Source organism: Sciurus carolinensis, chromosome 1 (genome assembly GCF_902686445.1).
Source record: "Sciurus carolinensis chromosome 1, mSciCar1.2, whole genome shotgun sequence".
In the NCBI taxonomy this organism is placed as follows: domain Eukaryota; kingdom Metazoa; phylum Chordata; class Mammalia; order Rodentia; family Sciuridae; genus Sciurus; species Sciurus carolinensis.
This window is the reverse complement of record NC_062213.1, coordinates 201,588,059-201,601,061: the sequence shown is the minus strand read 5'-3', so window position 1 is coordinate 201,601,061 and position 13,003 is coordinate 201,588,059. Positions and strand designations below refer to the sequence as shown.

The 13,003-nt window shown below is 54.1% G+C and overlaps 1 protein-coding gene across 3 annotated transcripts in view; it reads right to left on the bottom strand.

Moving 5' to 3' along the window:
- The window catches only part of Casz1 (castor zinc finger 1), a 139,907-nt gene extending 137,428 nt beyond the window's left edge, over nt 1-2,479 (bottom strand). For 2 of the 3 annotated variants that reach the window (XM_047549806.1, XM_047549829.1), the window contains exon 1: nt 2,336-2,479. The gene's annotated coding sequence lies outside the window, so the exon portion shown is untranslated. Of the gene's footprint in view, nt 1-1,241; nt 1,341-2,335 lie in introns of those variants that run through there. The other variant, XM_047549819.1, reaches the window with a different exon arrangement.
- Between the last annotated feature and the right edge of the window lie 10,524 nt (nt 2,480-13,003).

The following is a 13,003-nucleotide window of genomic DNA, read 5'->3' as shown; positions in this document are numbered from 1 at the left end:
ACACACCAATGTTACCCGGCGGTCTGTTTTCCAGTCCCCTCGCACGCACTCTCCGCGCGCCTGTACTCGCTTAGAGACGTCCTAAATTTACCAACTTTGGCCAGCAACTACCCTGGTCCTTCCCCCCCACCCGCACCCACGTCTGCGAGTGTACAGGGTGTTGGCCGGACAACCACTCACACGAGGGCCGCGCCCCCAGACTCCGCTGGAGCAGCGACGCAGACCCTCGCCTGTCTCCCAGATCCAGTGGGGTTTGGGGGAGCTCCAGGTTCAAAGGAGGGGTGTTACAGCTGCTTCCCTGGTGGATAATTTTTACACACAGGCGCACGTACCCGGACCCGCACCTTCCCAGCTTTATGGGAAGGAGGTCCACGCCGCACCCAGGCCCGCTTCGCAAGCGGAGTCTGTGTCAGGAAAAACTTGTGCGGAGGGAGAAGCGGCCCCCAGCCGCCCTCCGCACTCCACTCCTCCCCCAACTCGGGACCCGGGTCTGGGATGACTTGGAAGAATCTGCGCCCACCCCCAAGAGAAAAATCTATTATTATGATCTTAATCTACGCCCCCAAAGTGTCCCTCCCGCTGTGATTGACGGCGCATACACCTGTTCCCCTCACGGAGGAGCTTCCAAGGCTGGGGACAGATATTCGCCCAACCGCTCCGCAGCCGCCAGCGCCCGCAGTCCGCCCGCCCCTGCCGGCAGCCCCCTCCCGCGGCCCCAGCGCGCCCCTGCCCGCACCTTGCCACCCCAGGGGCCGCCCCCTCCCATCCTAGGCCCGACTCGGCGGCCCTCCTGCTCTCGGCCGCGCTGGCTTCGCAAAGAGAGAGAAAGAACAGAAAGCAAAACTTCCTGGCGGCCGACGGTCATCAGCTGCACATTCTGCAAATGCCACCGAGTAAAAATAAACCGGCCGCCGCTCCGCCCGGCCGGCTCACCCCGGGCGCACGTCTCGGCCCCCTGCCCCGGGAGCTTCATGACTATCCGTCTGGCCCAGTCCCCCATTCCCGCGCACCCCATGGAACCCCGCTCCCCAACATTCTTCCGCCAGCCACCATGCGCTCCTTTGCCAAGGAGCCTGACCCAAAAGACAGGGTGGTCCAACCGTTTTCCCTTTAGTGTCCCCTGAGCCCCCGCAAGCTACTCCTCTCTCTGTCCTCCACCAGGTGCCTGTTTCAGCCCTGTGCCCTCGGATTCAGGGTTCTTCCTCCCCAAAGGCTCAGCCCCCAGATCACCCTCTGCCCACCTTGGGGCACAGACCCCGACAGACTCTCTCCCACCGCTGCAGAAGCCCCCGGGAGCGCATCGTTCCACCCGCCAGCTGGCCTGCCAGCCCAGCGTCCCACGTCCCCGGGCGCAACTCTCTCCTCGCGCACACAACAGCCGCCGCAACTCCCCGGAACTTTTTCCCAGACCCAAGCGGGCTCCGGCCAACAGCCGAGCGGCTTTGAGTCGGGGCTTCGACTCCCTGTGTCCGTGCCCAGCGTTGCCAGGGGGAGGCTGGGGGTGGGGGAGAGAGCGAGAAGCGCCACTTGCCGCGCCTGGAGCAGCGCACTTGAGATAAACTTCCCAGGCACAGATGAAAAAGGGGGCGCCGCTGCCCCCATCCAACAAACCTCTTGACTTGGTTTCCCCACCCCGGGGCACCCCTTGGCACCCTGAGCCTAAGCGAACACTGCCTACCTCGGCCGGAAGCACAGACACCCCGGTGTCGGGGTACAAGGGCCAGCTGAAGAGGATCCCCACCCGCCCCTTCCCCTGGGCAAAGTCTCGCAAAGTCACCCCGGCGCCCCTCACCCCTGTCTCCTTCTCTGCACTGGAGAACGCACGACCCCCTTGCCGCTGGGGGTGGGGGTGCGCAGGGGAAGGAATGATTGCCCAGTATTGGCGAACACCTGCCCCCCCAGCCCAGAGCGCGGGGGGCGCCCCCACCCTATTTGCAAAGTCGTGCACTCGAGCCTGGCACCTCCCCCTCTTCTCCCCTACCCCGCCGCCCCCTCAGTTGGAGTAAGTGACCCCCAGGAGCAGCAGCCCTCCGCTCCCCAGGAGCCGCGCGCCGGGCATTCCCCTGGCCACAGCGGGCGACGCGCCGCCCCGCGCCGGGGTGCCAGCCCTCCGTGCCCCCTGCCTCCGCACGGCCGGAGTTGGGTGGCAGCCGCCGCTCGCAGGCTGGCTGGCTCCCTCGCTCGCTCGCTCGCTCGCCCGCTCCCGGCTGCAAGCGGCAGCCCCGGGGGTGGGGGGCTGCACCCGGACAGGGGGCGAAGCGGGGAGGCGCCCCGAGAGGCCCGCGGAGCTGGGGAACAGTAGGGGCCGCCGCGGAGGGAGCGCCGAGTCTCTTACCTGCACTTGGGGCGGCTTTGGGTGACTTTCCAAGTCCGGGGGAAAAATGTGTGTGTGTTTGGGATGGAGCGCCGCGGGCGCGCATGCGCTGCCCAAAGTTGCCGGATCCCGGATTTTTCGCTCCCAGTCTCCGCTCTCGCCCGCCGTGATTATGGAATTCTCCGCGGCCGAGCGGGCGAGTGGGTGGCATGCAAAACCCGGGCCGGATCGTGGGGCCGGGTTCCGCTCCACTCTCACACCCCCAGACCTTCCCCTCCCAGATTCTTCCCACCCACCGCCCCGGCTGGGCTCGGCGTGTGTGCGGCGAGACTCGGCCTGCAGAGCAGCTTCTGAGCGCGCCGCTCCCTTTTGCGGCTTCCAAAGGTTTCCACACCCCCCTAGTGAGTGGAGTTGAGGCTGGGGCAGAAGAGAGAAGGGATGAGGGTGCATTACTTTTCATCTGCTCTGAACCCCGAGAGACCCCGAGTTTGGTCCCTACTTTTCCACTTAAGAACTGGTTCTTTGCAACTGAAAATATTAGAATTGTCAAACCAAAGGAACGTGAAGTTCTCACTGTTCGATGTGCTCTTTGTACTTATTCTTTGCAAGGGGATTTTCATTCAATCTCTTGTGCAAGAAGTAAATCCTATGTGAGCAAGAAATGCTGCGCAGACTGAACCTTACACGGGGAGGGGCAGATAATGACCGTTAAAACGAAAAATATTGCAGAGCGTGAAAGGACCCACGAAAAATATAAAACAAGGCAGTAGAATAGTGTCGTTGACAACTACCTCCCAAACACACAGCTCTTGGGGAGCCTCTTTGAGGGGGGACTAATTCTCCACCAAAGGAAAACCCACTCCTCCTCTTGCCCACTCTTCCCACCTCCCAATTGGCTTGAAGTGGCCACACTAAGCTGAGCCTAGGGGTTGGCATCCACCCTGAAACCCTGGTCCTGCCTTTCCCCGGCAGGCCACCCCAATCCCAGGACTGAGCTCCTCATGGTACCTATTTCTCTTCTGCACAAAGCCAGGATGGAAATAACATGAGACCTTCAGAGAGAGGGGAAATACCCGGATGATGAGATAAGTGAGAAATTGACCATGATAGTAAACTAAATAGATGAATGATCAGTTGAATAAATGAATAAAAATTCAAAGTATGGCTCACAGCTTTGAGATGTGCTCGACACAATGCATTAAACTAAGAGGAAATGCCACAGGCGGGTAAGACATTGTCACGGGCCGGGAGACTTCAGGGCCTACTCTGCAAAGCTCCAGCCAAGCTCTCAGCACTGGAAGTGACCCCACGCCCTGCGTAATGGTCCAAGACAGACATCTACTAGGATGTGTTCCGTGCCCTGCCTTAGACTGGAAGTTAATTGGTCCAGCGGCAAATGGACAGAGCGTTGGATTCTCTGGCCCTCTGGCCCTGAGGTGGCAGGACTTGCCCTATTCCCTAGTAAAGCCTGCAGATTTGGGCACAGAGACATCCATGCTCCTTGGGTATGCAGTGACAGCTGCTGACTTCAGACGGGCAAGGAAAGAAACCAGCTCAAAAAACCTAGCTCCTAACTACCTGGAATGCGTCTGGGGATCAATGCAGAATTTGTCCATATGGGAAAGACAGATTTAGGGTTTAGACACCTGTCAAGTCCCTCCTCATGCCCATTAACACATTAATGATGAGCACACCCCGTGGACCACGGACCTGCTTCTCTCCATTCCTACCCCCACCATCAACAGCATCCTTAGTCCCCAGGGGCTGTGTACTGACCTCTCATGTGTAAGACCCTTGTGCTCGGTGGCTCAGCAGAACACAGCCCTAGAGTTTCTAAACCTAATCCTGCCATTCTTCAGAAGGAGAAATTGAGGCACCATTTTCTGAGAGGTGGCCAAGTAGGTCTTCTACTTTTGGCTCGGGGCTCAGTTCACTCCTGGGGCAGTGTCAAGAAGCAGTTAACAGCTTGGGTTTTGGGGTCAGACCCCGGCCACTGACCAGCTGGGTGACCTTGAGTAAGGCAGTTGACCCTTGTATGCCTCAGTTGTCTCAACGATAAGATGGGGATAATAATACTACCTACCACCTGCCATGGAGAAGTTAAAATGAGTTGATGCAGGAAAAGGGCTAAGGCCAAGACACAGATCGATAGATGCCAGTAATTGTCCTTGTTCCTGGGGACATCCAGTGCTCCCTCGACTTCTCATTTTTTCCTGTCCTCTTTCCATTCCTTCTTTTCCTTTTTTTTTCCCCTTTTTCCCCTCCAGCAACAGTCCTTCAGGCCGAGCCCAGTGAAGGGCAGACCCTACAAGGGGTGGAGACAGGGCTGGACCCGCAGGGCCCTGCCTAGGAGGGGCTGGCCCAGGATTGTGCTAGTTTCTCCAGCCCACCGTCCTTCCGCTCCTCCCGCTAAAGACTGGCCCCCTTTTTCTCTATTGGGCTCGCCCTTCTCTCTTGCTATAAGGCCCCCCACTCTTTTCTCCCTCCCCCAATATCACCCAGTTATGTCTCACCACCAGACTTTCCTTAAACTGGTTCCTCTTTCTTCCATTTTTTTTTTGTCAGCTGTTCACAGCCCCCCTCCCCGGGAGTCTCTCAGCCTTTTCTGGGGGACCCTCCCCTAGGGGTCGGGGGTAGAACCAGCGACCAGGCTGGAGGAGGGAAGAGGGCACTGGAGAAGTGAAGCAAAGCCTCCTCTGGGCTCCCAACCTCAGCTCCCAACTCAGAAAAGAGAGCTGCATGCCCACCAGCGGCCCAGCCCTCAGCTCCCATCTTGCACCTCCACTGCTCGGTTCTTTCCCCCCCCCCACCCTATGGGACTGAGTCCAGATGCTCTTTCTTCTCATTTTCTTCGATTTAGTATTTCCTGAGCTCCCCCTAAAGCCAAATCCCAAGTCAACAGTCAGCAAGTCCTTCAAGATGTAGCCACTGCTTCCTCTGGCCTCACCTCCCTCCACCCTTCCCCTTGGTCAAGTTGCTCCAGGCACACTGGCTTCTTACTATCCTGGGAAACACCATGCTTATCCCCACCTCAGGGCCTTTGCACATGCTGTGCCTGTTAAGGATATCCTTTGGCAGGCTGTTCCTCCCCAGTGGAATCCCATTGATATAGTCTCTGCTCCTCTCTCCCCTCCTCAGAGGCATTTGGTTTTTTTTGTTTGTTTGTTTTTGTTTTTGCTTTTCTTGGCAGTGCTGAGGATCAAACTCAGGGCTTCTCAATGCTAGGCAAGTGCTCTACAAACTGAGTTATGTCCCCAGCCCTTTTTATTTTCTTATTTTGAGACAGGTTGCCACCAAGTTGCCCAGGCTGGCCTCAAACTTGTGATCCTCCTGATCCTCCTGCCTCAGCCTCCTGAGCTCCTGGTAGTATGACCACCATGCCCAGAGTTCCATCTCCCTGAAGCAGCTCCCAGTCTTTCCCTCTGACTTTATCCTGATCGAATGTCTAACATAGGTTTCAGTCATCAGTTCCTATGTGCCCTTTCCAGCTGCCCCTCCTAGAATGGAAGCGACCTGCAGAGGGACTTAGTTCCGTGTCCCCTCGTGTCCTCACACCTGGAACAGTGCCTGGCGTGTCACAGGCTCTCACCCTATGATTCAGGCGCTGGGGCAAGATAAGTCCCTGCCCTCCAGAGTGCCTGGGCTCCAGGGGGAGAGTGACTAGAAAGGTCCTGAGAAAAGTCTCGGGGACGAAGGAGGAGCTGGTATAACCCGGCGTCTCCAGGTAGATGCAGAGGCCCTGCCAGGGTTCTGGCTCCCTGGCATTTGGCTAGAGTCTACGGTGGGGACTAGTTGACTCTGGAGAACTGTAGCCCAGCAGAGGAGGGCTGCGGAGGTAGCAGAGGAGGACCCATCCAGGTCATCTCTCCAGCCACCTGCCTTAAAGTGGTCACATGTGGTCAAGAGCCTGTTCTAAGCCTCTAGGAAAGACCCCCCATATACCTTAACCACTCTGAATGCAGATTCTGTGCCTTCATCCCAGCTCAGGAGCCAAGCACCAAGCCCAGCACCCAGGAACCTCTCTTAATAATTGATTGTGGAACAAAGAAATTTAAGTCTGTTTCAGTTGGTGTCATTGGGAAAGCCTCCAAAGTAATCACAGTTCAGCTTCTTGGTCACGATTTTTTGGTTTCTAGTTCTCCGTAGTGATGGAAAGCAAAACCTGATCATAAGAGCAATAGCCAATATTTATTGAGTGGTCTCGATGCACCAGGCACCAGGCTAAATACTTGGGTTATCCCATTAGCCTCACATAACAATGTAGGATGTGGTCAACAATGATGAACGTGCCCATTGCACAGATGAGGAAACTGAGGCACAGCAAATGACTTTCCCAAGACTGAGTCAGGCAGTCTGACTCCCCCAGGGCCAGCTGTTTGGGCAGGGAGGTAACAAAATTCTCACTCCCCAACTTACGCCTCAGCAGTTAGCACTTTTACCTTCTCTCCATGTTTAAAAAGTGTTGAAAGCTGGGGCTGGAGATGCGGCTCAGTGGTAGAGCCCTTGCCTCACATGCCCAGGGGCCGGGTCCCATCCCCAGCCTGGAAAGAGAGACAGAAATGAAACCTGAATGTGAGTCCCACGGGAAGAGGAGGAGGGGGGAGCAGAACAAATCTGTCCTTTAACTGTAAATCTCATTTCAATCTCGTAAAAGACAAATGGAACCAAAGAAATCACAGGGCAAAGCACCGGATCTTATGTGCCGCAAACACACAAGAAACGTGGACAAAGGAGCGCTGTTTTCAGACTTAGAAATGGCCGCTGCTTGGCCCCCACGCCCCTTTTGCCTTGAGTGGGTTTTGTGCTTGGGGAGTGTGCTGTGCCTAGCATGGTGCTGGCTTCACAGCGGGTGCTCAGTACATGCTTAGTGACTGAGTAATTAAACAAGTGCCCAAGAAAAGTGATTATGGTGATTACCGGGCAAGTTGTAATTAAAAAAAAAAAATAGCTGAGTTCATTCATTTTACTTACGAACGTCTCTCTTGGGAGTGTCCTGGGGAGGGAGGCTGGGACAGGGGCTTTTTCCCAAACTCTGAGCTGGGTTCTCAAATTCCATCCAGGTGATGAGTGTTGCAAGTCCTTCCACCTCTAAATTCTTTTATTCTTTTTGCAGAGTACATAATTATTTGTTTCTTCCTACATACACGATATATATTTGTTGCAGGAAATTCAGAGAATATAGAACAACAGGAAGAAGAAAATTTGTATCATCTTTAAGCCCACCACCCTTGAGTAATCACTGTGGATGTTTTTGTGCGTTCCCTTTCATGCATTTTGGGTTGTTTTATCGTTTTTTTCCTCTGTTTTGGGACATCGGAATCACACGGAACATACTGGATTCCCTTTTGTCTCGGCCTGCCGGGGATATGTAGCATGGATGCTCTCTTCCGTCGTTAAATATTCTTTTACAACGTGATTTTTAATGGCCGTATTGTAGAGTTTGATCGTAATTTACTTAAGCAGTCTCTCACTATTGGAAATTTTGGACATCAGACTTGTTTCCAATTCTTTTCATTATTATAAATAACTCTAATGAATATCCTTGTCCATAAATAATCACAGACATTCTTTAAAGCGAGTTGTGGAGTCAGAGGGTGTGCATGCATTTTAAAGCTTTTGAGACTCACGGCCACATCGCCCGCCCGGGAAGGCAGCGTTCCTTCGCCCTTCCCGGAGCAGTGTTGTCTGAGGTGCCTGAGCAAGCCCATCTCCCTCTTCGCTCTTCAACCCCTGGTGATCTCTCTCTCTCCCCCTCTTTTTTAACCCCTGCTAATTTAATGGGTGAAAGACTCTGCGATTCCAGTAATGAATCCTTATTAGAACCCTGCTGGCCACAGGCAGGGGATGTTCAAGGTTTGAGCGGCCTTGCGAGACCCACCGGCTCATACCTGCACCAAGGCTTCCTGGGCATCCGCTCAGCCACGGCGTGAAGGAGCAGGGTCCATCTCCATCTTTCAGCCTCAACAGAGTTGAGCTACCCTCTGCCTCCTACCCATCCGCCTGCACCTTCCAGAAGCCTCTCTTGACAGAAAAGCCTTAGGGATTTCTAGGCCATAAATACTACCTGTTTTCTGAGCTCAGGAGTCACACGGTAGTGGCTTCATTTTCCCTTCCTGATCTCTCAGTTCAGCTCCAGTCAGGGACAGGCTGTTTTGCTCTCTGGTTCAAACTTCTCCTTTTCTAGTTTGTTCTAATTAATTGACTTTTGGGCACTTATGTTTTACCCCTGCCAGATACCAAGAAGAATTGCAGGTGAGTAATATTTTCCTTTAAAAAAAGGAAATATTCCCTAGTCCCAGGGTCTCTAATCTCTACTAGGGCTCCTTCCAGCTTTAGTATTCTCTGAACCACCTACCTTTAAAAAAAAAAAAAAAAAAAGTGTTACATTTTTTGGGGAAAAAATAAAGGGTAATTGGTGTTTGCTGCAAACAATTCAGAAACCACAGAGAAATACAAATATAAATAAATGCAGACAACTTGAAAACTCACAATCCGAGAGCCAAGTGTTTGAGTATGAATCAGACTTAAAAATGTAAAGACTGTGTTGAAATGAAGCCCACCAGGTACACCCTTCCCAGTCCACCTCCACAGCCTCCCGGGAGATTGAAGCACCTGTGTGGACCAGAGTGTTTCTCATGCCGAGTGGCGGGATCTGCACGGTCCAGGGTGTGCACCCTGGTAGACATGTGGGACCGTGTGCCTTTAAGGAGGGTTTGGGCCAAGTCGGCTGGGCCCTGCCGTTTGTTCCTTGGCAGAACAGGCCCATGCTGTCAGCAGACGCGGGAATACACAGAGGTACATCCAGGTGAGGGGCAGGGCTGATGCTGACGTCACCTCTTACCCAAGGATCCTCGGGCCAACACCTTAACCCCTCCCACGCCTGCCAGGGTGGGGCAGGCCTGGCACCAGCGCCCTGTTGAACGAGGTAAACCTGGTGATGGTCGAAGGGACCTGCCTCCTGACTCTCCCCTTATCCTCAGAGCAAAGCCACGCTCCCGTGGCCTTGTGGTTGGCCCCTGCCCACCTGCCCCACAGCTGGAATGGGCCCAGACTTCTGAGAACAGAGGCAGAGCACATGGTCACAGTTCTGCTGCTTCTGTCCCCGGAGGTTGATCTTGCCCGAGGTCAGCAGGGCCGTCAGCAAGGGAGCCTGCTGGGACCCCGGAAGCAGCCACGGTTCCTCCCAATCGACCCGGGTGCAGGTGTTGGCTGCGCCCATGGCACCATGTCTCACAGAGGGCGGGGACAGCCAGGGAGGCAGGAAAGAGCTGTTTGCCCATGAGGAGCCTCATGTCACACCATCAGGAATGCCGGGCGTTGCGTGGGTGGGGAACATAGCCCCGTGCGCCAGCCTGGCCCGGATGTGCGCGTGGGTCCTGCCGCCGCCCAGCCTCACCTCTCCCACCTGCTCCCCAGGAGTGGCCTGGAGCCCTGCTGCCCCGCTCTGGCCTCCGGGCCTCTGTGGGGCTTCTCCTTCTGCCCTGAGGCCTTTGATCCCCTCACTTACCATGAAGACCCAACGGGCACTACCCGCTACAGGCGATGAGCCCCTGCCCAAGGCTGGGTTAGATGCCCCCCCCAGTGCCCCCAAGGCCCTTGTTTTCTCTGTCATAACGCATTTAATACAAAACTTCTCCCAACCAGATTCTACGTGTGCACATGTGTGTGATTTTAAAATCTGTGTGCGGGAGTTTGAATTTCTGAATTTGGTCACCTGGGTTCAAATTGCAGCTCTGCTATTGGTATGATCCTGGCCTCTCAACCTCCATGTCCCCATCTGTAAAATGGCAACAAAATCAATGTCTGCCTCACAGCATGGATGGGAGACTTCACTGAGAGAATTCCTGTGGAACCTGAGCCTGGATTCGCGCACGTGAACTGCTATTGTTATGATTTCCAGCATCCAGCAGGATGCGTAGACGGTGTCGAGTGACAAGTGGCACCTCTCTCTGACATGTACGCCTGCTGTGGATGTGCAGCGGGCTCAGCGGCACGGGGTGGGGCAGGAGTGGAAGGCCAGTGTGTACACCAGGCGGGTCCTGGACGGATGTGTGTGTCCACTCCGAAGGGTAATGGGTTGGTTATTTATGGTCAGGACTTAAAAAAAAAAAAAAAAAAAAAAAAAAGACAAACCAGTGTTCAGTAATGACAAAGTAATTACCTTTTTATTATTTTTTCAATAGGATTCGAGGGAGTATGGGCCTCGCCGCAGCCAGGACATCCAGCCTGGCTTCCTGATGCTTTGGCTGATCCATCTCACGGCCCCACCAGGGAGGAGGCAGGGTTGGCGTGGGCGAGAGTGCTGCTGGACATGGAAGGGGTCAGGGACAGGGGAGCAGGGCCACCCCCGCTATAAAACAAGAGCTCCAGAGAGGGCGTTCTCCCGAGACCGAGCCCGAGCCCGAGCCCGAGCCAGTGGTCAACGGAGAAGGGGCCGGACACAGAATCTTGACATCCGACAACAGTTCAGAGGCCCAGAGAGGAAGGCCACTCACTCAGCCGCGCTCATCTGTGGGTTAGTGGCGGAGTGGACCACAGCCTTGTCCTCTGACACCCACCAGTGCTGCTGACCACTGTATGAGTTACTTGAAAACGGGGTCTCACTACCTCTCATTTGAGAACTCTGCCTCAAATTTCTTCCTGGAGGGGCCTGCTTTGCAAAAGGTGACTTTTTTTTTTTCTCAAGTCCTTTAAGAGGTTATTGAAGGAAGGCATAATTTCAAGGCCCCAGGGCCCCAGATGTTGGCAAGGCTACACTGTGGTTGGCATTAACTATGTAACTAGTGACCATTCGAAGCCTTTCCACCACCTGGTGAGAACTGAATCCATCCCTCCATCCATTCATCCATCCAAACCTTTTTCCATCTGTCTATCCAAAAATCCATCCATCCATCCCATCCATATATCTGACAAACATTTGGTGAGCGTTCCCAAGTACCAGGCACCTGGCTGGCACCTCAAGGTCAGGCATTGTTGACACACACAAAACAAATTCTCCGGCAGAGCAGTGAAGTGGTCAGAGCCAAGTGCAGGTGGAAGAGGGCTGACCTGACGGGTGGTCAGCCCCAGATTCCAGGCCCAGCCCCTTACTAGCTTGCTAGGGGTCTTGGCTAGACCCTTTCCATTTTCTCGTTGATCTGGTTTCTTGCTCTATCTTGAGAGCAAGCTCAGAGGCAGCCTAGTTCTATGCAGAGAAGCTTCCCTGGATAAGAAGTGGGAGGCATGAAACTCCAGGAGCCAGGAAACAGGAATTCCCCTGGTTTTCAGTGAGAAGATGAGCATCAGAAGATTCTGGAAGAATGAGGAAATGAAGGGTGGGGAGCTTGCCTCAGCTCCACCCTGACCTGTGCATCTGCAAAGCATTGCTCCACGGCCTCACCTCCCGTGGGTCTCCAGACCTGGGTCTCCGCCTGCAGGTAACTGACAAGGTCCCGGCCCTTTGTCCTCCCTTCCCCACCCCCCGGCCCCAGCCGCCCGCAGCTGTGATAACCCACACGTAGCACTCTGCCCTCTGGAATTTATTTTAAGGTCTTGGCTTGTTTATTTATTTTATTTAGAGATTTCTCGGTGCTTTGTGGGGAGGAAAATTCGAATGGGTGATTATGAAATACTATTTCACCTCGCTGTTCATTCACAACAAACAAAGAGAAATGATTGGTGATTAAAAATGCATTCTCTGTGCTTGTTTTCTTTTGTTTTACCATTATGGAAATATTATAAATACTGAATACTAATCTGGACCTGCAGGGACCTCCCAGACCTTCCAGAAACAAGGCTCCTCCTCTTTCTTGGGATAACCTCATGCTGTCCTCTCGGGACTCAAAGGATGGCTTGGACCTTCCCAAGGGCTCTGGCTCTGCACTTCCCAGGCCAGGAGCCTCTGTCACCCTGGGCAGCCCCAAGCATCCTCATAGGACAGCCACTGGAGTCCTTGCCTGGTCCCACCTCCTGTCCTGGTTCCCTGCTTCAGCAGGCAGAACCTAGTCAAGGAGACCAGGGACTTGAATATGGAGAGCACTTAATTAGTCCCAAAGTCACTATCATGGAGTGTCACTCCAAGTGTCAGGCAGCCTGAGCCCAGCTCCCTGCCCCACCACTGCTTTGCTCTGTGACTTTGGGCACATTGCTTTACCTCTCTGATCTTCCTCTGTGAGCACCATGAAAAGCTACCCATCTTGGCGTTTTTGCTCTGAGGACTAAATGGGATCCTAACAGTCTAGCAGGCAGAAGTGCTTAGGAAATGTTGGCCTCCCTCTCCCAGGTCTCCGCTTCTCCCTCTGGAAGCAGAGAGCTTCAGCTCTGGTGGGGTGGAGTAGGGTGACCCCGGCCCCTTCTTGGGAACACAACCTGCACCTGCTCCCAAGCCCTGGATCTGCTATTTGGATTCTGCTTTCTCCGGTCTCTTTTTGAGCCACAAAATGGCAACTTCCCCCTTTCTTTCCATCACAAATAAATAATAAGTAAGAGTTGAAGGTCCTGATCCAATTCCGGAGTGTTACCCAGAGTCCAGATAAACAGCGGGTCCTGAGGTGCCCACACTTCTTTTCTCTTTCACTTTATTTAACCAAATTAACCGCTCTCCATGTCCCCCGCGTGAGTGTCTCTGTCATATAAAATACAATCACGCCTGCTTGCTACATGTTTCAGATACTTTATCATTAACATCAATTCCAGCCAAATTAGGAGTTT